The 25,977-nt window shown below is 41.9% G+C and overlaps 1 protein-coding gene across 3 annotated transcripts in view; it reads right to left on the reverse strand.

Moving 5' to 3' along the window:
* SMIM3 (small integral membrane protein 3) overlaps positions 1-25,977 on the reverse strand; it is a 121,083-nt gene that overhangs the window by 24,759 nt on the left and 70,347 nt on the right. The gene's annotated exons all lie outside the window — the stretch shown is intronic.

The following is a 25,977-nucleotide window of genomic DNA, read 5'->3' on the forward strand; positions in this document are numbered from 1 at the left end:
TTTTGCGGCACTCGAGAGCCATGGTTAGGAGTATGGCCTGCACAGTATCATAACATAAACTTTGTGGGCCCTCCTGCGAGCAATGTTAAGCCCCCCCCATTTGGCATCAAATCACGGGCCGTGCCACACTCTGGCCTGGCCTAGATTACTACGCTTGCGCAATACGCAGGAACGTGCTGCTGCAGAGGTACGCCGCACACTGCACTAGGAGAACGATGCAATGATTTTGTGGGGTAACAACAATCCAAAAATCCAATACATGCAAGTCACCAACAGTGCACAGGAATATTAATGCTTTAATATAATGCTTTGCTATTAAAAATTCCATGCCACAATGAAAACATGTCCAACTGGCTACACAATGTAGACCAGTCTAGACACGTAAAAACATATTACAGTAAAGCATGCCAGGCCACATTTAGACATACCTAGACTGGTTGCACCAACATGCTAGTTGAACCAATAAACACTTATCATGTTTATCACAGATGCCAAAAAAATATACAATGCTGCAGTAATAAATGGCTAGACTAGCACCACCCAAATGCCAGTCTAGCCAGGTAATTACACTTAGCAGGACTGCTTGATCAGAGATGCCCAGTTGAAAAAACGTCAAGCCAAACTAAGAAATGACTAGACTGGCTGCACCAAAATGCCTCTCTAGCCACTAATACCGCATATCATGCCTGCTTAGCCTGGGCATGGATGACCATTACGATTTAACGCACAATACCCATCCCACCCCACCCCCCTACACATCCCCTCTCCCTCCCACCCCCTGCCCCAATCCCCAAAATCAGCTTCTCGGCCCAGAATTACCTCCACTTCCCTTTTCCTTGTCCCAGTGCTTACGTATGAGGGTCCTTGCCTCATAGGTAATTATTGGGATGAGGAATGGTGGGACTAGGAGTAAAGAAGATTACAGGTAACTAAGCCAGTCATTACCTTCATGTCCCTTTTCCTCATCCCAGTACTTGTGTATGAGGCAAAATGCCACATACACAAGTACTGAGATGAGGAAGAATAGGGCTATGAGTAATGAAGATTACCAATAAGTAACCACGAAATTAAACACCAGTAGTGGTGCAACACCATTGAGCTGACTGGGCTTCAGCTGTCCTCCCACACCACACCCTGAAATTTTGGGCTACGTTGACTCGACCTGGCTGACCTACAGAGCCGTTGCCGGACACAACAGGACACAGATGCTAAACAGCACCTGGGTTTCGCTGTTAACAAGGGCCCAGCAATTACACACGCAAAGCATTTCACTGTTAGTACCTGCATTCAAATGGATAATTCTTTAGGCAATTGAAATCTTGATGTGGGTTTAGTACTTGCATGCCAGGGAAGTGATTGGAAGGGTAAAGAGGGGACAGGAGACCGCTTATTCTCACAGCAGTCCATAAGTGGGTGCTTTCAGACTTAAATGAGAGAGTTAACTGCTTGTAACATTGAAGCTGCACTAGAATAGTCTAATTACAATGCATAAAGAAGTTAGATGCCCCCACACAAATAGGTTTGCCCCTCCCCACCACCCACGAAGTTAGCACCTCTCCCAAAATGTGAAGGGTTATCCCCCCCTTGAAATTAAGGTTTTGTTGTGCCCCTGAGCACAAGCACACACACCATTCACCACACACAGACCCAGTCACCCATACATTTAAGTGTGCACCATTTCACTATAGAGACACACCCAGGCAGCCACCCATACATTTAAGTGTACACCCCTTTACCATGCACTCACCCAGGCAGCCACCCATACATTTAAGTGTGCACCCGTTCACCATACAATAGACATGCACACCCAGCCACCCATATATTTAAGTGTGCACCCTTTCACCATACACTCACATGGGCAGCCACCTATACATTTAAATGTGTACCCTTTCACCATACAGCTACACCCAGGCAGCCACCCATACATTTAAGTGTGCACCCTTTTACCATATACTCACACACACACACACACACACATCATGGGGTTGTGGGGTGCCCTATTACTTCAAAAAGAAATGGTTTCTTTTTTAAGTTACTCCAACTTCATAAAGAAATTATTTCGGGGCGATAAGGGAAATCATTTCTTTATAAAGGCAGAGTGACTTCAAAAAGAAACAATTTCTTTTGTATGTCATAGAGCTCCCCTCCACCGCATGACGTGGAGTCTTTCGTGTCATGGGTTCTGGGAAGCCCTTGGACTTCTTTTGGTAGTCACTCTGCCTTCATAAAGACCTTTTTTCTGTTACACTGTATCAGAAATAATGTATTTATTTATTTATTTATTATATTTTTATTGGTTTGTACAAACCTTTAAAAAAGAAAACAAAAATACATTTCCCTATTACCATCGCTTCTTCATCTAAGCACCTTCTTTCTCTAATACAATGAGAACATTTGAGATCTGTCATACAGGGAAAGATACGAGTCCACTCTTCAACTAGGTTCTAGATTTACTGTCTCCACGTCCAAGCCCTCCATTAGAACACGGAGAAAAGCAACTAGTGCATATAAAACAGATCTATTTGAACCGTCAAACAGGGCTCTCCACCAGTCATCAACAGACAGGGTTTGGTGTTTACTGGTTACTGGGCCAAAAATGGTTTTTCTTTGTTGTTCCAACCCCGGGCACGACATCGTCAAATGTTTTAGAGTCTCATTGTTGATTCTACAAAAGCGACACAATAGGTCCGAGTTGGCATACTGGGACCAAAAACTTAGACGCTACTTAGTGGGCAGTGCATTAAGCCTAAAGTTCATGTATAGGGCTCTCGTGTGTTGATCTGGAAAGCAGGTTAGGTAGTCTTGTAACAGACCATATGCTCTGGCTTCTCCAGGGGGCCTCCTTCATCGTCTTTTATTCAGATCTTAAATTACATGTATTGATCCAGTCAGTTCTCCACATCTTCTAAGAAATAATTTATTTATGAAGGCAGAGTGACTACAAAAAATATATATATATATTTTTAAAGTCCAAGGGGGCCCCCCCTCACGGGACATGTGTTGGTGGTGCCCCCCGCAATGCGGGGCCTGCGTGGGCCCCCATTACACCAGTGGGTCTGCAAGAAATTGAAAGGATGTTCTCAGAAGGCAGCCGGTGAAGCACACGCACCCTGTCCCTACTGATGTCACATGTTCCGTTTCAGGCAGTAACACCTGTGGAACAGGTATGAATTCCAGACACCAGTAGATCTTTCAGAAATGGCCATTTCCACCGCTATAAACTCTGCTATCGCATAGACCTCTTCAGATTAAAAACCAATAACTCAGTTCATAGACAGTAGGGGTGTTCGGAAATGTTGTCACATTTGGTTACCACAGACTGGATGTAAAATCTGCCCCACCGCCATTCTACCGACTGCGTGGACATTACGTTTTGGTTATCTTTGGCCATTGCTATTGGGTGGAATTCCCCCCCACCCAGTTGGTCTGAAAATTCCAACCACTAAAATGTAAAGATTTCAGCCACTCAGAGGGTCCAAATATGCTGCCCAACCTCATTGGCCAGAATGTGATCAGGCTACTCTGATTGGCAGGAATGGCCAGTCCATCACAGATGACCTTGGTTCCCGGCTTCCTATCGGCAGATAGAGGAGAATAAATAAAAAGTGTTTTTTAGATCACTCTTCATGGACTCTGGCATTGTCTTGTTGTCAAGACGAGTGTGTTGCCGCTGAGCTATCCCCCCGGCCCTGGAGCAGGTGGGTGCAGAATCCAATTATTTCACTTGCTCCACTAAAATGCACGGCATTGCTTAGGAGCTTCATACATGAACATCATAGGTGTCATTTTAAGGGGTTGGGGGGACAGGGTTGTTTGTCCCCCCCAACTTTCGTAGCACACCATTGTGTCCTCCTCATTTGGAAGGAACCTCTTTCCTTTAGATGTCATGTCCCCCCCCCAATATTTACAGCAAGGTTACTCCACCGATGAACACAACACAGCAAATGGGGTTTTGCCCGGCCTTCATAACACCTGGGCAAAGAGAGAACACCAGGTCCATCGCTACAACGTCGAACCACTGGCCCCAAGCGATCACAAAGTTGCTATGCTACTATGGCATCGCAAACATAGATAAACAGGCACACATTCAGCAGGTGAGGTGGAGAGAACGCCGATCACACTTTGTACAGCAATAAAACCCAACTATCTGCTCCATCATAAAACCTGGCCCTTGCTATCTGCGCAGATGGCTAAGAGCCAGCTCATTTCTGCACGCTCAGCACTTTTCTTCAAGCTTTAAATGGGCTTTGAAGGGGAGGGGAGGGTAGGGTGGTGACCTGGATGGTGGCGTAGGAGGGCTTTACTGGGCTGGTTATTGGAAGGTGCTTGGGTTCGTATGGGTAACATACGTTTTTTCTTAGTTCAGTGGCTTCTATACAGTATTATTATAAAGCAAACCTAATTAATTGTGCATTATAGGCGTGTTAGCAATACCGTAGATTTCACCTAATCCAATTTCACTCACTCAGAAATCACCAAACATTTTTTTTTCTTCGAATTGGTTTGGTAAGTACGTACATTTAAAAACATAGATGGCGGGTGGGGTAAGGGGATAGGATAAGGTAGGGGGAAGTGGAGGGGGAGGGCAGGGGGTCTCCTGCGGCATAATAAGCAAACAATTCAAATAAAAAAAGAATGCAATGATTTCTCCTCTAGGTGAAGTGGATTAGGTGAAATCAGGGATATCCTGTTGCCAGTCACAGTGGAACTCTGTGATCAGAAGCCGTGTTACTCCAAAAGCATAAGGTCCGGGGTGCTTTATTATATTTTACAGGATACATTGCCAAATATAATCCTGCTCCAACATTCATTCACAAATGTAAGTACAAAAATATTTGGATGGCCGTGTGGCCACCTAGGCAGAGGAAGCATGCACGTATGGTCCCAACATACATGTATCCTTGCGCAAAACCTCCCCTAAATCCTAAATTGGGGCATTGGCATAGGCTTCAAGGCACGGGTTTCCTGAGCTGGAAACCATGCACACCCATGGCCCACATATCTGCAATACCAGAGAAAAGGAAACATATGTATGTCCGCTAGATTCCCAAACAAATGGGTTCTGCAACCTTTGGCTCTCAAGATGTTATGAACTACAACTACCATCAGCCCTAGCCAACAAAGTCAATGGTGAGGGCACATGATGGGAATCGTAGTTCAAACATCTGGAGAGCCACAGGTAGCAGACCCCTTCTCTAGAAGGTTAGCATATTTTTACAAATCACACATAATCCACGCGTATACACCTTTCTTTGGGCCATTTTAAATTATTATGCCTAGATGGCAAATGCATTAGCTCTCGAAGTCCCATCGACTTCTTGATCAGATGGGATCACAGAATAAAATGAGCTGCAAAAGTTTGATATGTTCTTTTGTTGCTCTGCTGCTAGACATAGTGCTGCCCAGGGGCCAGCGTATCTAACATTGGCACTGGCGCTCAGAAGTGAGCAAATGCTTTGATAATACAAAATGGAGCAAACAGATTGTGCTATAATCCATATTATCTAAAAACGTGCCCACAAGACAAAAATGTTCGCCGCAAATGTTTGTTTAACTATGTTTGCCGCATAACATACAACAAAAAGTGTCTACTACATTTCTTTTCATGTTACACAGCAAACATAGTAAATAAAGCAGTCAGCGCCACATTTCCTCAGGTGAAAATATTGTTAGATAATACAGACTGGGGCTAAACCTATTTACTCCATTCTCCATGATCAAAGCAGTCAAAATGATCCTAAATTAATTTGCTCTGCTTTTTTGCACATGTGAAAACGTTTGATAATCTGGCCCCTGAACTGCGTTCTGTTGCTGCTAATTTTATTCTGTTGACACCATCTGATGGAGAAGTCTTCACAAAAGAGATTGTTACAGTGTTTTGAGCTTTTCCCTCATATAAATGTATTGTTTCCTGCACTAAGTGGATACATTATAACTATAGGATCCCAACAACATTCAAACAAACTCCTGAATATTATGTACTTTTAATTACAATATTCAATTATTTATTAGTTCTATTAACATCTGTTAAATTTGGTAAGAAAAAAAGCTTTAGGCCAGCTTGTCATTTAGTCTTCTATGGAGCTTCATCAGGACCTATCCCAATTGTAATATTTGAGATAAAATATAAAAAACAACATGGTTCCATCATAACCGACAAGTGCGATATAAAATAAGTTAAAACAAGATGCACTATTATAATAATTTGCAAAATAAAAAGATACACATAATGTGTAATTTGAAAACTAGGACCTCCCCACATTGTTTAGTATTTGTTGCTTTAGTTTTCCATCGTAAAAATCAATTACAACATTTAACGATATATATCATGCCACATTAGATATTCTTGTGTACTTGTAATAGGATTGTGTACTAAAATTACAACTAAAAAGCCCCTATGAAAATTCCAGCTATATAATACATCTGTCACATATTTCATAAACCGATGTCAAATGTCTATCAGGAGGGTCATCGATATTAATTTTCAAAATGTTCTTTTGCTCCATTATTCCTGTCAAATCAAGACTAGCAGCCAAAATATTGTAATTCCAATAAAAATCGTCATTAAGATAACCTGGTAATATATTTTTAGCTCCAAACAACAAGTCACCAGACCGCCAGCCTCTATTTTCTTTAACAGCGGCACTAAAAAGACATTAAAACCATCAGTATGAGGGTAGGGGCATAACCAGACTTCTTGTAAATCAAATATATCATGCCCCATGAGACATTCTAATGCTTTATCCTCGGACATGAAGAGTCAATGCCCTCCAAAAGTCCATGATATGATCTTTAGCAGTGTTATAAAATGGCTAGGAACATGAACAAGCTATCTCCCGGAGTGGTTCAGGGAGCCAATGTTGGGATGCACATACAACGTCTCAACAGGGAAAAGAGGTTCATGTTGTGTGCGTTTTAGTAAGCTCTATGTGGCTTGTTTAAAATGCAGTCATTTTGCAGTTAGTGTGTGTTCAATTAAAGTTGGGGATTTGATATACATGTTATTTTGTAGCCAGTTTACATTTTAGATTGCATCATGTAGCAACATAACGAGCAACAATTTGCAAAGGTAGCGGGCGCCCCTCTCTCGACAGAACAAGGCCTGATAACCTGTTCAGTGGTTAATAGCCACTGCTTTTACTCACTGTGCCTTTCACAGATGGGAAATATCCATTTGCATATCAGTCTTTGTCCTGCCCAGGGGCAGTCCAGCACCGAAATGCAATGGCAATTCCAACCTGAACGAGAGTACCACCAGCAACCCCATACACGTGTTTCACCCTTGTTGGGGATCATCAGTGAGGTGAAGCTGATGCCTCTCTAAGCACAGTGAGAGGGAGACCACGTCTGGTTGCCCCCAGGAGACCTAGGGTTACCAATCCCAGGTTCCTTGAAATTTAATTTGCAAAGGTAGCGGGCGCCCCTCTCTCGACAGAACAAGGCCTGATAACCTGTTCAGTGGTTATTAACCACTTGAGAGTTCGCAGCCACTGCTTTTACTCACTGTGCCTTTCACAGATGGGAAATATCCATTTGCATATCAGTCTTCGTCCTGCCCAGGAGCAGTCCAGCACCGAAATGCAATGGCAATTCCAACCTGAACGAGAGTACCACCAGCAACCCCATACACGTGTTTCACCCTTGTTGGGGATCATCAGTGAGGTGAAGCTGATGCCTCTCTAAGCACAGCGAGCAGGGAGTCCATGTCTGGTTGCCCCCAGGAGACCTAGGGTTACCAATCCCAGGTTCCTTGAAATTTAATTTGCAAAGGTAGCGGGCGCCCCTCTCTCGACAGAACAAGGCCTAACGAGCAACAATGTAATCCTAAATGTCATTGTGTGGGGTACAACTGGTAGCGCATAGAAGTGGGTTGAGGTAAACTTGTGAAGTAGATACATGGGGTCTTAGGATAAATGTGTAGTTAGATTGCTGTGGTCGCAAGAGTTATTCCATCTTTACATAAAAAGCCTTCTGAAAGATTGCAGGCTCATCATAGTTAGAGCCTTAGGCTGCAGATTTTCTGGTTTGCAGCAGCTGAGTTGCCTTCCTTCCGCAAGTGTTTTGGATAGCCACGGTCAGGAGAGGGGTATGAAGCAGAGCACATCGGGCAGATGGCATAGCAGGCCTGATGGTTGCTGGAGGCAAGAATTTAATGAACTGCCATTAGGTTTGTCTTTTTTGGTTAGATGAATGTGTAGATGTGAGGGAAACACTTCCCGGGAGCACAAAGTCTTGTTATTGAATGACCAATGGGTCCAGTTAGATTGAGAGGGTAAGATTTGGGTTAGTCAATAAAAAGATTAAATGGATGCTCGAAGGCAGGGCCTGACTAGTGTTTTATGATTCCATTTGGGTTCTCAGGAAGATAAGCAGGATATGTGCTAGGGAGGCCATATGATTTAAGAGGGAAGTCCCATGAGGTATTACAAAGGAATGCTGAAGGAGCGGTTCAGGGTGCCAGGTGGTCTGGGATAATGAGGAGACCATTGTACGATCAAAGAAATGGCCATTGTTTTCACTCCTCCCTCACTTTGATGGGAATCTCATCGAGGTTATGCACATCACGAATTGGGTTAAAGTTTCTCTGACAAATGAGACAAGTCAACTATTGTAAATTGTTTGATAAGATGGGAGAGGTTCTACCCACTTCAAATCTTAGAATTGTAATGGACTGAGTATGCGCTATTGTGTGTTTCCTTTCCACCAGACCTGCGAGCATGTCCATCGCTACCTGCTTTCAAAGGGAAGCTGAATACAGTCTGTTCTCCTGTTCTGACATATTCTGACCATGATGCGATCATTTTTATTTTAAATTTTGTTGCTTTGGTTGGTTGATTGTTTTGTTTGTCTTGTTAAGCGCCTCTATACCCCTGGGCTCTTAATATGTGCTATAGAAATAAACTAAATAAATTATAAAAATAAGTAAAAACAACAAACCAATTATATTTCCAAATGTTATGAGTGACTGTGCAATGAGACCACTTGAAAGGAAATTGTGTTTAGATAGTTGTATCCAATAGGTTTAGAGAATATGGGTGATATTTAGGTTTCTGTATAGGGGTTAGCCAATTGTGGATTCTTATATGGGGATTCTTTTGTAACTGTTATGTATAAAGTTTGTGAATTGTCTGATCTTCTGTATGAAAGCTGTAAACTTGTTGAACAAGAGAAGGAGTTATTAGTTTTCAGTTTTACAAAGTGGACTGACCCTTGCAGCCGTTTGCATGTAATAAACTCACTTTTCCGGCAACCTGCACTCTTCTGAGTTATTTGTCTTATTGAGTTTTTGATTTACCATGACCAATCTAAACCTTTCTCCACCACATCATTATCTCTTTTTCTAGATGTTGTACTGTCCTATTAGGCGCATGGCCCAATCTGCGTGTAATCTTTAATTCTATCTGGGACTTTTTTTAGATTCTACTTGCCTTCCTTCATACAGAGCAGTATTATTATTGGAAATTGATTAGATCTGATATTAAAAGCGAATATAAGAAATTGTTATCTGGTCCAACCATGTAATGCCGACTGATTTAAAATTAATTTTACATGTTGTTAAAATTGCTTGATAAATGAATTCAACTAGCAAAATGTCTCCAGTTAAATTAAACGTAAAGCGGGGATAATCCTAAATAACATTAAAATTCAATTGCTATTCATTGAGGTCTTGGGAGGGATAGCTCAGCAGCAACATGCTCCCCTTGGAAACAAGACGACATGGATCAACACAGGTTCGATCCCCGGGCCCGCGCTTAGAAACCTCTGGGTATTAAGGCCGTTATAAATAACCTATCATCTCATATCATGGGGCGGAACCCTTGTCAAGACTTTCAAAGTCCAATAGACTTCTCCATCAATAGAATTTGCTTTGGGTATGTTGAAGTCTGATCCTCTGCGCAAGTTTAAAATATCATTTTTGGCAAATACGCTACAAAGCATCACAAGTAAAGCACGCATACCCTTAGTGTCTGATTCAAGTCTTCACAAAAGAGATTATTATGATATTTTGCACATTCCCCATTAGAGTTTCCAGTGCTTACCAGATAAATTATGAATATAGGAGCCCAACAAAAATTAAAACCAAGTCCACAATATTGAGCACTTTTCATTACAATATTCAATTATTTCTGTTGATCTCTAATAGCATCAGTTGAAATGGTGAAAATGTCAAGCTTTACTGAAAAAAGTGTTTCACTGCTCTATGGAGCTTCATGAGAGCCTATGCTAATTGTAACATTTCAGATTAGATGTTCATATTATATGCAATTAAAACAAACATGTTACTGAAAACATTGGGGTTCCATCACTGTCCATAAATGTAATTTGTAATTTGTTTATTAATATGGATACAGTCAACCCAGACTTTACATGTATGCGGATACGTCAAAAGACATCATAAGACAACTTCCAGGTTAAAATAACACCACATCTAATCATCACAGAAAACATTCAACACAAAACCTAGTTAAAAACACAGTTCTTAATATTCCATAATGCTCTAAGTAAAAAGTCTGGTATAAAAATCAGTATAAAATCAATATAAAATCCCAGCAGATAAATGTCTAAGAACATTCAGACAGACTGCCTAAAAGGACATCATATGAAATAATAAATTAGCTAGCATCAATACCCTATATAAGATTTTCCCACATTTAATTCAGATTTACAACATCATATGTGTTATTATAAGCTTTTACATATTTCATTCTTAGAATTAAAAGACTCTGACATTGACATATTAAACGTTCAGCTGTTTCAATCACAGGGACTCTGCACAATCTACACCATCGGGTTAATTCACATGATACCGCATTTAGCTCCCAAAATTTCCAAGGTGTCTACAGCATTAAATTTAAATAACAGATAATTTCTTAAGATTCTGCTATCAGGAAATATAAACAAATATCGTTGTGTTTCAGTATGAGTCATCCAATATTGTATGAACATTCCATGTTTGCTTTTGTTGCTAATTGAATGATGTCTCTTTCTTTCCCAAACTCATGTATTACAGATTTCTAGCAGGTGAATAGGTTAACCATTCATCTACTTTCTCTTTTGCACATTTCAGCAGAATATTTTTGATATACAATATTGTATTCAGCACCGACCTTTTCTCTATAATGTCAAATATTCGCATTAGCTCCACCATTGTTTTATTATTATCGAATCTCGCCAATTTTGTACACAGCATGGCAATCTTATATTCCAAGACATCCGTGATGCACATCAAATACATTCTAGGTATACATATTCACTAGGGAGCGATTTGGGTAGTCTGAGTAAGATTTTTAAAATGTTTCCTTCAAATCTCACAAACTCAACTTTGAACTTTTCTCCCAAAATGTCTGCTGCATATAGTAGACATGACTTCACTTTGGCTGAGTATAACATCAGTATTATGTTTAGTGAGCATCCTCCTTGTTTTCCTATGAAATGGCTCAGTGCCATTGTGGTACTCATGCCTTTACTTTTTACCTCTGTCCATTATTGTTGCCAAGATAGTTTATTATCAACAATGATCCCCAGGTATTTATATGAGTCAACCACTTCTATTTCTTGTTTACCTATATTCCATCTAGGTTTCTTTTGTTTGGCTCATCTTGTTTTCTCAATAAAAGCAACCACCTTGGTTTTTCCTAGATTGATATTTAATCCGTATTCGGATGCAAACCTGTTAAGCACATTTAACTTCTGCCGAAGGCCTCCTGGTGTATAATCCATCAACAGGAGGTTGTCAGCATAGCCCAACCAACTCAGCTTTAGTGACCCAATCTTAACATCTTTTGACACAGTCACACTAAATGCTAGGGGTAAATCTGCCAAATAAAGATTAAATAGCGTTGCAGCTAAATTTAATTCTTGTTTAACTCCATGGTTTGTTGGAATTAATGTGGATACTTTTCCTTCCGCGTCCAACCTCACTCTGACCAAGGTGTTAGAGTAGAGTAGTCTAAACATAATCAATACACCAGCCGGTATTCCCCATTGCTTCAATTTATTCCATAATTGTTTTCTTAGAATGGTATCAAACGCGGCGGAGAAGTCTATAAAGGCCCAATAGACTGATAACTCTCTACTATGCCACGCATATTCAATTGTAGATAATAGAATGGTAACATCATGAATTGTAGAGGATTTGGCCAGAAATCCCCATCTATTCGGGGTTGTTATCTCCAATCCACTGGTTCAGCTCTTTAAGTAGGACTTTGGCAAATACATTTGCAGGAATATCCAGCATCGCTAATAATTGACAATTTGCTGGATCCTTCCAGCAACCTTTTTTGTATATTGGCAATATCGAATTTTCTTGACATGTTTTCGGTACCTTACAATGTTTACCTTCCACGTAAATAGTTGGTGTAGAGCTTGAGCCCATTTCTCTGGTGATAATTTTAGCAGGGCATTAAATGCCATCCGGGCCTGTGGCTCGCGAGGACGGTGGTTGTCAAGTCTACTACCGACTGGTGACTTTTCCTTTCAGTCTCATCCTCAGTTGCCATCACATCATTCTCTTCATATGTTCCCATGGTCTTTTTAATATGCGCAATCCAATCCATTTCACAGACACTATTAATAGTCAGGGCTTTTTTCTTGGTTCCATTAATTACAGACCAGATACCTCGATGGTTATTGGATCTGGTCAGTTGAGCCAATTTTTTCCAGATTTCATTATCTCTATCATTTTTATGTCTCCATAACCACTTCTGATGTTTGTTCTTTAGTGCTCTTATTTTATTACTAGCATCCACTTCATTAGTGTGGTTTATCTTTCCTATTGCAGTTCTTAGTTTTCTTTTTGCTCCATGGATCTCCCTATCAAATAAAGGTTTATGTGTGCAGCTAAGGTTCCATCTTTCGTTTATAAATAGATATGTTCTTTTCTGAGATGTAACCCTTTTGATTGCTTCCATGACATGTTCAAATGCTTCAATCAGAGATGCATCATTACCTTGTGTTTTTGTAAAAAATGTCATCAATTCTAGCTCTGCAATGTTTTTCCCTTTTTCTAAGTTCACTGGGTTCCATCTTATTCGGGTCCCTTTGTTATTTGTGTATATATCACCATTCATTTACTGTTCGTTCTTCTCTGTCTCTCCTATGGTTATCAATAAATACAATGGGAGATGGTCACTTTCCTCTCGGTTTCCAACAGTCATGTCAAGCATTATTTAATTTGCTCTCACATTAATTAGTAAGTAGTCAATCGTGGTAATGGATTTCCCACTTACTCTGGTAGGGCTCCTTTCAGCATCACTCAAACAATTTCCATTTACTAATATTAAGTTATACGTTTGGATCGGTCTGGCCCAGCCAATACCTTGTTTATTCGAGATTTGAGGTTTAACTGCCCAGATTCATACCATTTTTCTTCCAGTGCTCTGTGATCAGCTATAATTCCCTCAAGGACCCCCATCAAAAAAATGGGAATTCCACTATCACTTTCTTCAAGTAGACGTGTAACCGTCTGTATGTTTATTCTGTTACATAGACCATTCGGCGGATGATATATATTTACTATCAACATGGAGGAGACTATGGCACCTTTACTGCATATCCGGACTGCAAGTACCATATCTCTGGACAAAATGGTATCTTCACCCACCCATGGGTGACGTATAGAGGTAAAAAGCCCTCCTTTAGGTCTATCCATAGGTTCTTTGGTTGCCAGCTTTTGTATGGTACTACGGCCATCAATTTCACATTGCTCACACATCCATGTCCCTTGCAATGCAACCACAGAAAATAAGTTTATATTAGCAAGAAGTCCCTCTTCAGCTGCTAAATGGGCATTGCCTCTGGTGCTGCACAATAGTATAATATCGTCATCGATGCTGTTGTTTAAATTGTGCTTTAAAGACCACAGGAAACCATTGCCAATACCCCCCCCCTGTGTATCACAATTACTATCTTTTTGTTGTGTATTCTCAAATTTCTTTAAGTCTCTGTCTTTCTTATGTTTAGCCATTTTAGATAAATATTTATTTCCCTGTTCTTCACACAGTGCAGCTGCTTTGTGTTTCTGTTCTACGTTACTTTTCATTTTACCATATTTAGTGGTTTCTTCACATATATATCCCAGTTTTTTTTAATTCATTACTGTGCTACAAGATGTATTCTAATATCGGCGCATTACCACACCATACTTTTGTGGTCTCAATTGCAGTGGATACCAATTGATCGACTAGTCTCAGGTCATCAGATGTTATCATTCTCGGTGGTACAATTGCCTGTCATAAATTAAGTATGCATGCTCTATTAAGGAGAATATTACTTTTGTTTTGATCACTTATTTGGAATTGCAATGCTCATGTTTGAGGTTGTTTCTCTTCTTGTGGGGCACTCTGATGGATCTAGGTTTCTATCACTAGCATCCACAGAAGGATTTCGATTCATTTATTTCTTGGCAGTTTCAATACTTTTAGTAGTGCTGATGGATTCTTCACTCTCACTAAATATATTTTGTAGATCAGCTAGTATGTTATCAGATATGCCATTATATTTTGAGCGTGTCTTCTTTCTTTTCGCTGCTATTTTGCACCCCTCAGCACGCATAGGTAAAGCTAAGGGGTGTACCATGTCACTAGAGTTAGCCAAATAGTCCTGTATGTCATTCTTCTTTTTAAAAGCCTTGTTTGGTATTATTTTCGGGGGTTTGATTTACTGCGTGAATTGCTGCAACATGTTTGTTGTTCTGCTGATTCATGTTGGTTCTCATATTACTATTCTTTAGTGATTTTTTTCAGTTGATTTATTCCAATCACTATATTTTCCCGATCTACTTCAATATTCTCTTCCTGCAAATTATCCACAATGCATCCATGATTACATTGTTTTTTAAAATATTTTTTTTAAGTACATGGCTGCTTGTGAATATTTTATTTTACTTTTCTCTTCTTTTGATGGGTTTTGTCATCAGAAACTAGATACAGTGTTTTAAATTTACCTTTCTGCGAGTGAGCATTTGGATGGGCACCCTTATTCTCTAAAACTACTGAATGTGACTCTTTGTGAGTTATTATCATATCATCTTCTGTTTGGGTTGCAGTATGTATTATTTTAGTGTACATCTCAGTGTTTACCTCAGTGTTCATACAACTATCTCTCGTCGTTTTTCTCATTTTGTTAATTCTTGTATGGAGTAGTATAGAGTGCACATCAAGTTTACGCTCAATCTTCTCACACTTATCAACTAGTGTGGTCAGGAGATTTCCTAGTGCTTCGAACATTTCATTAGAGTTCATACTTTATGAACTCATATCCATTTGTTGACCAGCTATACTGATTTCAGGGTCTCCCGTCTCTGGTAATGACTGAGGAGCTTTGCAGGGCAACTCATAATCTATGTGCCGCACACACGTCTCCACTATCAGTCCAGTGACAGAGTCAACCTCGATTCGTACGTCATTCTTCGATGACAACTGGTCATCAAGTCCTATTGGCTGGTCTACAAGTGTCAATCTCGGGCTTATTATGTCAATTCTGGGAATTGAATTCCCAATTATTTCATTTATGCTTATTACATGTTCTACCTCTATTGTTAATGAGTCATCCAGCATACCGCTATCCTCATGCAGTCTCACATTAATTTGAGAATTTGCATATCATCAGGTATATATAAACATGTCCTGTGTATTCATCTACACATTCATTCTCGATATATATATCATCATTGTTTATGCGCCCATGAGGGGTGATTACATACTTATTACTAATATTCTTATCCATACACGTTGTGATAGTTCCACTCGCTGTCAAATCAACTACATCCAAGCATCTCTGCGATGTTCTTAACTGCTTCAGACCTTCAGAGAGACTGTTTGATTCCAGCACATCAGCAAGCAGTTTAGTGCCTAAACATGGTAGACTTCGGCTTAATTCATCAGTAGTTGCAGTCAACGCAGCTTCCTCCTCTATTCTTCTCAATTTTGCTTTAGGGCTCTTTGTTGCGCAATCTTTTTAGCAAAAAAATGACATCATTTTTGCTTCGTGAAGCAGACCTTGTTTGTAAATAGTCTTGCGAGCACATGCCCGGCTTGCTCGTTTAGGACGCTCACAGATTGCTCCTAGATCCGTTTCGTTGTCTACTTCAGCTGCTCCAGAGTTCATCATTATCCCTTCTGCTTCTTCGGAGCACTGCGCAGTGTCATAGACATCGTTCAGGCGCTAGGGTATTCTTTCACTCGAAAGCAGCTCTCTCTCTCTTGTATTATCCAGCAGTCAAACCATCTGCCCAGTATTTCCAAGAGCTAACCGCCGAGTTAGATTTACAGGGGGTTGTTCCATTCAACACTTATCAATTGCAGTGAGAACAACAGTCGCACAGTGATGTTCCTCACTACCAGTTTCCTACGTTTCTGTGCTTTCACTCACGACACCTCTCAACACTCGCCGACATTTCTGTGAAAACAAGCATCCGCTTCATAATATCATGGCGTGCAGTGCTGCAGCAAAAAGCAAACAGCTACTTAAAAAGCTACTTGCAAAAGCGCGCACCCACTAGGTTATACAGACATCTGGGTAGAACAGGGGTGGGGCCTCATTGAATTCACTCCAACAGTCAAAAAACAAACAAATAAATAAAAGTTAGGCTATCATATAAGGAGTCATTATTAGATATAATGTATCTCAGTGTCCTTTGTGTTCTGTTGTAATCCACATGGGGAGAAAATCCGTACCGCTGCAACTTTTCCAAATGCCTCCAACGTTCCAAGTCAGTTTCCAGCATCTCCTGCCAGCAAACAGCTACTTAAAAACCTACTTGCAAAAGCGCAACCGTAAAAGCGCACACCCACTAGACTATATAGACTTCTGGGTAGAAAAGGGGCAGGGCCTCGTGCAATTTGTTCTGCTGCAACTTTTCCAAATGCCTCCAACGTTCCAAGTCAGTTTCCATCATCTCCTGCCAGCAAACGGCTACTTAAAAAGCTGCTTGCAAAATAGAAAATAATTAAACAAGATGCTTTCGTATAACAATCTAAAAACTAAAAAGCTACACAAGTATGCAAATATGTGGCTTTAAATAAGTTAAGTACTTCTGTTTACTAACACCTTGCAAGAAATGTTAACCATTTGTTTTTAGTTTTACTCCGCTAGCTCCCAACAATTAATCTTATAATCTGCACACTATTGCATGTATTTTTTCTAACATATGTTCTATTTTTTTGTTTGTTTTCTCCTTGCTTTGCTTTCATTTTATTTCAGCATTATTATCTCATTGGAATTTTATTTTTTAAAATGGTAGAGTATTGGTTGACATACCTGGGGACATTATTAGATATCAAAAGGATGTAGGCTCCACTTTGTATTATACGTTCACCTCTGTTGTCTACGGCAAACAATCTTAATATCACACCATCTTTGGTCAATGATGATTGTACATTATCGCTTACTTTGGACTTGGGTGATGCTAGAAAGATTTTAGAGCCGCAAAGGATGTTGTCCTTTGATTCCATTTTTCATGATGATATTGCTGCCTTTAAAAATTAGATGATGAAAAAAAGAAAGTCATTTTGTGTTTCTTACCAATGCTATTAATTGATATTGATATTTTATTTGTATCACGCTCGTACACAAGTGTTTCAATCGAAAGTACGTTCTTTTACACCCTCATTGGATGCATTAGGCCATTTTAGCATATTATTTTCTGCTTGGCCAATACAATATATCAGAACATGGCATATGTCCATATTTAGACTTGATTAAGCCAGCAATCATATTTTCATTTCACAAGGTAGGCTCAAGGATCCGTCATCAAACAGTGATATCTAGGAGAGAGTTGTCAGAAACGAGAAGCCAGTGTTTAACTCTGAGTCAAATGTCCCTCTCAGAAGGCACTTGTTGAACATTGCTATTCCCAGAGATGGATGCACTGCATTCCACAAAGTACTGCAGTTGTGTGTCTGTCTTGGTGTTTTATATAGCACTAACATGTTGCTTATGGCTGCTTCTAATCATCATAAGGCATGTGCTGCAAAGCCAAACAAGCATTGGCAACCGTGTCAGCTGGGGAATTTCGAGGGCATAAACAATTCCCATGAACATAGGGGAGTCTGAACTAGCCAAAAGGGGCCCAGGGGGTGGCCCCCTGGAGAGCATTTTTAAAATAATGGGTTAACATATTTTTTACAGCATGCTCACTTTCTGTGAAATATTGTGAAAACAGCCACACAGTTTGTAGTAATTTTATAGGGTAAAACATGATCAAATCCAATTTGTGCCATGTTTGTTTGTTTCTTTATTTATACCGTGCGCCAAACCCTGAGGTAACTGGGTGCCAGAGACTTAGAGTAGGTTACAACATAGGTTACTTCCCCCCTTCTTCTCTCTTTCCCTGACTCTCTCCCTCCCCTCCTCTACCCCCCTTTTCCTCCCTCCCTTTCCCCCTCTTGCCCTCCTCCTCCTTCACTCCACCCCCAACCTGTCCCTTCTCCCTTCACCCCCCTTTCAGTTAATTGCTCTTTCCATTGTTTTGTTGTTTGATTGATTCATATTGTTACGCTTCAACAGTTTATCGTTCATGTTTTATGTATCATGTTGTTCTTTGTACAGCGCTTTGGCGTAAGGCGCTTTATAAATCAATAAAATACAAAATACAATACAAATATAATAGGCATAATAGGCACACAAAAAAATAAGAATAAGTGCATATGACCGGGTTACAAGTTGGTCAAGAGGCGGGCATCGGCAGAAATACGGTGGTGGGACAAAAGGTTAGTATGTCAGACAGATGAAGAGTTCTTGTTAGCAAGCCAGTACTTAGTTTTTGCCCTGAAGGTCCAAAAGGATAGTTCTGCTCTAAGGTTCACGGTATAGGATTCCATTGTTCGGCAGCTAGGACCGGGAAGCTTGAGCCGCCTGCTTTTTTAGGGAGAATTTAGGGGTGGATAGACAGTGAGAGCACAGCGTTCTAGTTGGCCTGGTTGATATGTGTTTGTTAAACTTATCTGCCAGGTATTTGGGGGAGTCATTTGTGGATGATGGCTGGTGATCTAAGGGTGAGTCTCGTACCGGGAGCCAGTAGGCATATAGTCTGAAGCTGGAGATGTGGGAGTGCCGCGGGATGCTCAGAGCGACTCTGAGGGCATTAGCAATTTGTTCAAGTTACGTTCTGAGGTGCCAAGGAAGAACATGTGGCAGTAGTCCATTTTTGAGAGCACTAGCGCTCTGGCTAGAGTGATGCAGCTAGAAGACGAGAGGAAGGCTTTGCAGGCGTTGATGAGCTTATTTGTGTAAACCGAGGAGGAGGCTGTGGCGTATACTTTTTTGAGCAAGAGTGTGGAATCCAAATAAACCCTTAGGGTTTTTATTTATTTCGCTACTGTGATTAGGTTACCATCTATGTTGATAGAAGCGTAACGGGGGTCCAGTTTGTTTAGCCGTGGATGGGAGCCAACGAGAAGGAGCTCAGTTTTCTCGTCATTGAGGCATAAGCCATGTTCTGCCATTCAAGCTTGCTTATCGAGGTAAAAGTTGTTAATCCATGTGGAGTCCTCTTCATAGCAAGCTGAGAGAGAGGATGATGAGAACCTGGGTATCATCAGCATAGTTTGTGTATTTGACACCCAGGTTATCTATGCGGTCGAAAAATAGCTTTATGAAGATATTGTATAAGGTCGGCGAAACGCACAAACCTTGAGGGATGCCACAGGGGATGGGGATGGGGTGGGCTGAAGCACCCAGCGAAAAGACCCGGGTGGTTCGGTTGGCCGGAAGGATTGGACCCAAGCAGTCGCCTGACTGAAGAATGCAGCTGAAGCCGTCAGATGTTCCGTGAGGATCTGGTGGTCAACGAGGTCGAAGGCTGCCGAGAGGTCAAGCAGCAGAAGAATGGCTAGATTGCCCTTGTCATGTCACCAACAGAGAAAAGGAAAATGTTCAAATCCATGTTCATGAGGACTTTGCCCACAATTAAAGCCAGTGTGGAAACTAACGTGTCCATGCTGGCTGTGCCCATAGATGTACATGCTGACTGGCTGGCTGCACCAACATATAGCAGTATTACGACATAAGAACTGACTCATTTTTGCTTTGCCCATAATGGCAGTAATAATAAAATAACAAAACATGTCCAAGCTGGCTGCATCAATGTAGGCCAGCAGGGACATGTAACAAAACTCATCATTTTGGCTTTGCCCATAATTTCTATAAAATAATACCACACAGGTCGATACTGACTGCCCCATTCTAAGCCAAAATGCCCACATAAAAACATTTATGTTGGCTTTCCCATAATGCCAGTAAATAATTAAGTACCATTGTAAGAAAGCATGTCCATACTAGCATACATGCCCATACTATCCATTTCATTTGGGAAACACTAGATCAGTCCCGGTTTTAAGTTTTAATTTTGGGACTTGTAATCATGGGCTTATAATGAGGGAACCCCTGGGCTACAAGTTCCAGAATGCAAAGATAAAAACATGGTATGCATAATTGTTGGCATGCATGATATTGGCTGCACTAATGTAGGCCAGTATGGCCACATAACATTCTCATCATGCTGGCTTTGTCCATAATTTTAGTAAAACAAACCATACCCCTGTAAGAAAATGTCCATAATTGTTGCATCACAGTAGACCAGTATTCCGCATAAAAAATAGTGGTCATGGTGGCATTAAAACATGCCCTGCCACTGTAATGATATATGTTGGCTGCGCCATTACCTCCCCCACCTAAGAACACTCATCAAGATAGCTTTACACATTTTGCCAATAAAACAGGCATGTCACATTAACTATGCTGGCTGCCCCAATGTAGTCAACCCCATCGCCTCCTCCAAGTAAGAATACTCATCAGGTTTTCTTTCCCCAAAATGGCACTAAAGCATACCAACACTCAACAAGATGGCCTTGCACATAATAACCCTGAAACCTGCCATGCCCTTTCAAGAAAACGTCCATGCAGGTAGCCCCAATGCACTTTCCCAAGTCTCGTTCCACGACCACCCCTCATACATACACACATTCATATCATTCACACACACACACAATCGTGAGCCCATTCGACTTATCTCTCATGCACATGCTGACCCACATAAAATATTTACATTGCAATCGCACTGCCATGCACAAACATTCACACCCTTGCACAACATTCAAATGCCCTCTCATTCACACTGCAGTTTACGCAGATACAACTCCTTGCATACATGCATACACAGCCTGGCATGCATCTTTCTTACACGCCAGCTCTAGACTTGATGCTTGCTCCAGCTGCTCTCCAGTCCTTCATGCTCCGGTGCACTACGCAGGCAAGAACAGGGAAGCAGAGGAAGGCCCTGCCTGGTTCCTGACATGTGCAGTGCCGCTGGAGCACCAGAAACTACACCTCGAGGCCCTACGAATGTGCGGGGAGATGTAGGAGCGCCCACCACACACATATGGCCATGTAGTTTCTCTGCCAACTTGCCAATGGGCTATGCACGGCTGGGGAATCAAAACACACCCGGCCTGCATGGTCCATCAGAATGGGTGATGGGGAACTACAAACTCCAAAGGGCAACCATGTTTCCCTGCTTTTGCTGGCTCATTTGTAGCTCTTCCATAATGGGTGGCGGGTATATGCCCTGTTGCCCATATGGATGAGCCACCACTGACTGGCAAAGCCAATAGTTTTGGCTTTTGTGTAGACATGGAACAAGCATTTTCCAGGCACTGCCATAACTGTACTGCCTGGCCATAAATTGGCAAAAGCTGAAAAATGGTGTGATTACCTCGGCCTGTGCCTGGCAAATGCCTATGCAATACCTATAGGCAAGCCAACACTGTTGGCTTGCTTTTTCAGTTCTTATTTTTAACAGGACTTCAGTGTAAGCATCCGATATGAATGTAGTGGCTGAAGGAACATTTGGTTAAGCCTTTTGTACTACACGAGTAGCACATTTGTGGCTGCAATTAATCAATTACCTCTCAGAAGACTTTTTAGAAATAATGTTGGCAGGCTGTCTACAGAATAACGTTTGATGTTACTGCTTGATATAGGTAACTCAAAGATCTGCCACGAGGATGCGTTTTGAGCAGAAGGTGGTAGGTAGTGAGTGGGAATAGCCATAGTGTTTGGCATGGCCATGGCAGTCAAGGGGGATGTAAACAACCAAACACCCACAAGCTCTGTATCCCTCCTTACATGCCATCTCCCTCCCAGCAGAACTCCAAAACAGTAGTTTATGCTTTTTGGTGTTACAGAAGTGCCATTTTATAGCCAAAACTAAAAATAACCTCGTCCAGGAAGCAAAAGAACATCAGTACCGTGTAGTCATGGACTGAGATGTGACTGGGTCCTCGGTTCCTGATGATGACCCCAAGAAGGCTTTCCTCCCTTAAATGACCTGAGATGTTTGTATTATTGTAACACAAAAGGGATTTGAGCCTGGGTATAGAAAATCACACAAGAGGATAAAAAGAGACGGTAGGATCCACAAGGTTTAAAGGATTCGAAAAAATGTATTGTTTGTTGAAAATTAGAGGGGTGACGCAAATATCCTGTCAGTAAAAATCTGGTTAAGGAAGCAGCATCCATTCACCAAAACCCGAAGCTGTCCCCCTTGCCTCGAAGAGCTGTAATCCCAGCCTTGACTCTTCTGGCAGAACTTAATGTTCACAAATCTTTTGAAAGGATTGTGCGTCATTGCTGTTAGTGCCAAAAAACACCAAGACCAGGTGATTGATATACAAAGAAGCAACACAGTATGCATTAACAATACAGAACTAGCAAGCAGACACTGGTATTGCAACTTAGCATGATAGATTGTTTGGCAAGCTAAGAATAGATGACATGTATAATCGTTGTTGGGTTCCAGGAATGTCAGGGAACATGTTCCAAGTTCAGATGACACTTCAGAAGAAATTGTAAGGAGCTTCTTCTCTGGAGCTCACTGAGTGTTGGGTGACGATCAACACAGCTGCTGAGTTCAAGCTGATGCCATTGTCTAAAGAAAGTGAAGACAGATATCCTTATCTAGATCAAACAGCATATATCCTGCTAAATAAGAAAAATCCATCCAATAACCTAGTCATTAAACTACCCCAACTCACATCCCAAACTCCTACACTAGAGCAATTATCCTCCGCAGCCACTTCTCCAACAACGCCACTACTTGGATCCAATCGTTCCTCAGCAATGGAACTACCAGAGTGTTTGCCCCGACTGCAAACGCCCCACCCGCTGCTTTCACTAGCGGGGACCCCCAGGACTCTTGTATCTCCCCTATGCTTTATAATATATTTACAAAGCCTCTTTTCGAATACTTAGACCATATGGGTACATCATACACATATTACGTCGACCGCACCCAAATTCTTCTCCTCATCACAGGTAACCACTTAACAGACTCCAAATGACTTAACTACATATACCTCATCATTCAAGCTTGGATGGTAACACATGGACCCTGACTAAACCACGACAAGACAGAGCTAGTCCTAGTAGGAACCCAAGCTAGACTTAACAAACTTGACAACCAGTTTAACACTTTCAACATAGGTGGCAACGACATCAAGGTCTCGAAAGATGTCAAAACCCTAGGCATATACATCAACTCAACCCTCTCCTTAACTAGACAAATCAATGCTACTGCCTCCACCACGGCTTAGACTTGCAAGCTTATCAATGCTTGAAGACCTTTTCTGACCGCTGATAACTGCTTTACCTTAGCCAGGTCTTTAGTACTAACTAAATTAGACTACTGCAATGCCTTATATCTGGGCACTAGCCAACACAACCTAATAAAACTGCTAACATATCATAACAACGCGTTCAGAGCTGCAACTAACTTCCTGAAAACACTCCACATCTCCGATGGCTCTCAATAAAGCAAAGAATCAAATTCAAGACCCTGTCACTTACGTACAAATGCCTGAAGAATCAATCACCAATGTACTTGTGCGAGAAATTCAATCTCTACACCAGGAACAAACTGACTATATCGTCTCAATCCAACGCCCTTATCATATCCAGGTTTAAGCTCCAAAAGGCAGGTGGCAGAAGCTTCCCGGTACTTGCAGCCAAAAACTGGAATGCACTACCCTCCAGCATCAGAGTGTAACCTTCCTATCACAAATTCCGAAAGAGTGTCAAACATTGGATTTTTACCAACGTAGCCTAACTGACTGCCTACTCGTAACCTATGCTTCGTTTGTTGCTTTAGATATTTGTCTTGCTATGTAAATACTCACCTTGGTATCTGCTATGTATTTTGTCATTTCAAATATTTCAATAATGCCTTTGTAACTATGCAATTCATGTAACTCATGCAAGTCAAATATGTAAATACTGTCTATGTAACTGTGTAACTCATGTACTCATAAGAAATGTGCCCAGGTGCCCAACGGCTTGGCACGCTACATACATAAATGCAATACAATACAATTGCACACCGACTATTACAGACAAGATAGAACCCTCTGTCAGCAAGACAGCCATCTTTTGGCTTCATTTAACGAGTTTGGGTTAGGACTTGCCCCCACAATTATGAATCCAATGCTCATGAAATGACTCCTCCACACGTCTTTCCCTTGTAACCTCCTCTCATGTGATCTGCATTCGATAGGGAAATATTGATGGGTCTGCTGCCAGCATCTCTTTACAGAAGGTGAATAAGCAATCTTTCTTTCAATTAACTGCCAGGCTATTATGCACGTCTATGCAAAAAGGACGAGCACACTCATCTTTGGCACTTAAGGGGTTAAGGAGAGACGAGAAGGGGCGAAGAAAAGAAAGCATACATGTTCCATTTGCCAACACACCTCGAGAGATCATCACACGTCTACCCTGGCCTAGGGGACGGGCTCTTGGAAAGTCTTTCCAATCATCAGCGTCAATCATCCAGGACGCACCGAGGCTCCCTGGCAATGGCTGGCTGAACGCTCCTTGATCGCCAGTGGAAATGGGCATTTTCTAAAAGTGGATATCTACCCATCCTGTAAGAGGTTTCATGATCCCTTTTCAACCCTTACACAGCAAAGAGCTCCTTCCGCCAGAGGGGCTATGAGTGTATCCATTACACAGCTGATACAGGTGCGAGTGCCGGCTGATAGCATCCGCGCAGTCGAGTAGCGGGGTTCCCTAACCGAGTCCAGTGTGTGATGGCAACCTGCCCACCCCATCAAGGGCAAAGGAGTGCTAACCGTTGCAGTCTAGTAGTCTAGTAGCGGGGTTCCCAAACCGAGTCCAGTGTCTGATGGCAACCTGCCCACCCCATCAATGGCGAAGGAGTGTTAACCGTTGCAGTCTAGTACCGGGGTTCCCTAACCGAGTCCAGTGTGTGATGGCAACCTGCCCACCGCATCAATGGCGAAGGAGTGCTAACCGTTGCAGTCTAGTACCGGGGTTCCCTAACCGAGTCCAGTGTGTGATGGCAACCTGCCCACCTCATCAATGGCGAAGGAGTGCTAACCGTTGCAGTCTAGTAGCAGGGTTCCCTAACCGAGTCCAGTGTGTTGTGGCAACCTGCCCACCCCATCAATGGCGAAGGAGTGTTAACCGTTGCAGTCTAGTACTGGGGTTCCCTAACCGAGTCCAGTGTGTGATGGCAACCTGCCCACCTCATCAATGGCGAAGGAGTGCTAACCGTTGCAGTCTAGTAGCGGGGTTCCCTAACCGAGTCCAGTGTGTTGTGGCAACCTGCCCACCTCATCAATGGCGAAGGAGTGCTAACCGTTGCAGTCTGGTAGCGGGGTTCCCTAACCGAGTCCAGTGTGTGATGGCAACCTGCCCACCCCATCAATGGCGAAGGAGTGCTAACCGTTGCAGTCTAGTACTGGGGTTCCCTAACCGAGTCCATTGTGTGATGGCAACCTGCCCACCCCATCAATGGCGAAGGAGTGCTAACCGTTGCAGTCTAGTACCGGGGTTCCCTAACCGAGTCCAGTGTGTGATGGCAACCTGCCCACCCCATCAATGGCAAAGGAGTGCTAACCATTGCAGTCTAGTACCGGGGTTCCCTAACCGAGTCCAGTGTGTGATGGCAACCTGCCCACC

The sequence above is a fragment of the Ambystoma mexicanum genome, chromosome 3q (genome assembly GCF_040938575.1).
Source record: "Ambystoma mexicanum isolate Mex_15411 chromosome 3q, UKY_AmexF1_1, whole genome shotgun sequence".
NCBI lineage: Eukaryota > Metazoa > Chordata > Amphibia > Caudata > Ambystomatidae > Ambystoma > Ambystoma mexicanum.